This window comes from Gekko japonicus, unplaced genomic scaffold, assembly GCF_001447785.1.
Source record: "Gekko japonicus isolate JY-2015 unplaced genomic scaffold, Gekko_japonicus_V1.1 scaffold204, whole genome shotgun sequence".
Taxonomy (NCBI): domain Eukaryota; kingdom Metazoa; phylum Chordata; class Lepidosauria; order Squamata; family Gekkonidae; genus Gekko; species Gekko japonicus.
The window spans coordinates 1198132-1200405 of NW_015159716.1; the positions used below are offsets into that span (position 1 = coordinate 1198132).

The 2274-nt window shown below is 46.3% G+C and overlaps 1 protein-coding gene across 1 annotated transcript in view; it reads right to left on the bottom strand.

The window, feature by feature from the left end:
* The window catches only part of LOC107112961 (1-acyl-sn-glycerol-3-phosphate acyltransferase alpha-like), a 9431-nt gene that overhangs the window by 4730 nt on the left and 2427 nt on the right, over nucleotides 1-2274 (bottom strand). The gene's annotated exons all lie outside the window — the stretch shown is intronic.

A 2274-nucleotide genomic window follows, 5' to 3' on the forward strand; every position in this document is an offset into this window, starting at 1 on the left:
AATGGAAATACATATGCCACCCAAGTTTCATGGTTAGATACGAATGTAATAAACACTGGAACTGGAGGAACAAGAGCTCCTGTAAGGCTCCTGTAAGGCTGTTGCTTTTGTTTGGGAAATAGATTCAGGATAGACAAAATAAAGTATTTTACGGTATACAGTCTTCATAATTAACTTGTGGAACTCCCTGTTATAAAGGGTGATGATGGTTGTTCGCTTAGATCAGGGATGTCAAACATGCGGCCAGGGGGCCGGATCAGGCCCCCAGAGGGCTTCTATCAGGCCCACAGTGGAACTGGCTGTCTTCTGCTTCTTCTTCCAGTTCTGCCGCTGCTGCGTCATCGTAGGTTTGCAGCTTACAGATACACACCTGAACAGCATACTCAAGATTGCAACAGCACAGACATTTTGATACAATAATTCAGAGCAAGAGGTGTCAGTTATCAGACACTGTTAAATAAACAAAACATTGTAAGAGTGCTAATGTTTTAAGCGTGTTTTTATTTTAAGTTAAAAAAAATCCCTTTGTGTTTGTGTCCTTTTATAAAGTTTATATCTCTGCTACCTGGCATTACATTTTATGACACACATGGCCCGGCCCAACAAGGTCTCATTTATGTCAGATCCGGCCCTCATAGCAAATGAGTTCGACACCCGTGGCTTAGATCGCCTTTAAAGGGGATTAGAGAAATTCACGGATGATGTATGGATGATATGGGAGGGGGTGTGGCTCAGTGGCAGAGCCTCTGATTTGCATGCAGGATGTCTCAGGTCAATCCGAAGCATATCCAGGTAAAAGGACCCGGTAGCAGGAGATGTGAAAGACCTCCACCTGAGCCCCTGGAGAGCTGCTGACAATCTGAATAGAAAATACTGATCTTCATGGGCTGATGGTCTTATTCAGAGTAGGGCAGCTTCATCATCTGTGTTAATTTGACAGGTCTATCAATGGCTATTAGCTGTGATGGCTACAAGGAACTTCCATGTTCTTTGTCTAGAAACATATAAATCTCATGTTTTATGATGGTACACCTGAACTACCATTAAACATGATCAGGGCTCTAGTCGGGGGGGAGCTCTCAGGTACGGAGCTCCGGAAGAGAACCTCTAGGGGGCGGGGCGGTCACGTGGTGAAGCCCCGCCCCCTTCTTTACCCCGCCCTCTGCTTCGATCCTCATTCCGTTTGGGAATGAGGATGAAGCAGGAGGGTAAGTAGCCGGGCCTTCTGACACACTTCCAGTGATGTCAGGGAGTGTGGCCTTCTGTCACTTCCGGTGATGTCAGGGGGCGTGGCATATGCAAATAAGTTATGCTAATGAGTTATGCTAATGAGCTCCGGCAGCTCTTTTTCTACAACAAGACCCCTGAACATGATACTGGTGCTCCGTATTTGATTTTACTCACCCACTTTCACCAGTGTCGGTCTCAGGTTAGTTTCAGATGCTTAGCCATGTTGGTCTGGAGTGGAAGAGCTAGATTTGAGTCCAGAAGCACTCTAGAGCAAGGTTTTTGGGGTATAAGCTTTTGAGAGTTGTAATGTATCCGGTTCAGACAAGTCCAGACAAGTCCAGAGACAAACGTGGAGCTTCGCTCCAAGAGACAATGGACTATGCGGATCCTAGCCCACTCCAATCAGGGGGCTAGGTTCCCGGCCGAGAGCCTATGGGGCTCTTGGCCACTGTAAATAACCTATAGGGAAGTAGGGGTGTGTTTTGGGTGGCGGTTTCTCGGAGGATATAAGCCGGCCTGCGAGCCGGCCAAAGTTGTCTTGTTCCTGATTGAATAAAGTACGTTTTGCTGAAATCACTCTCCGTCTGCGTACTTTTCAAGAGTTAAAGCTCCCTTTGTCATATATCTGACTCAAATCAGTCTCAGATTGTTTATAAGTCTGACGAAGGGAGCTTTAACTCTCAAAAGTTGATACCCCCCCAAATCTTGTTGGTCTCTGAGGTGTTACTGGTGTCAAATCAGTCTCAGGTTATTTTCTCTGTAGGTCAATTGATGCAAATGCAACACCTTTTTGCTTGTAGCAGACTGTGGTCTGGACTGTACAGAACTGGTAGAGGTGGGTCAACTGGTCCTGCCTCATGGCAAGGGAGTTTCTGGGCCTTTCCAACAAGTTAAATGGGGGTGGGAATCACAACATGCTTAGCACGGGTTGACTCTCAAAGATGGTTTGGAACATTCAGCCAGTGCAAATCGCAGAAGTCAATGAGAATCTGCCACAATGAATGAACCTGTGACACTGTTTTTTGTGTCAATTGCACCCGCTTC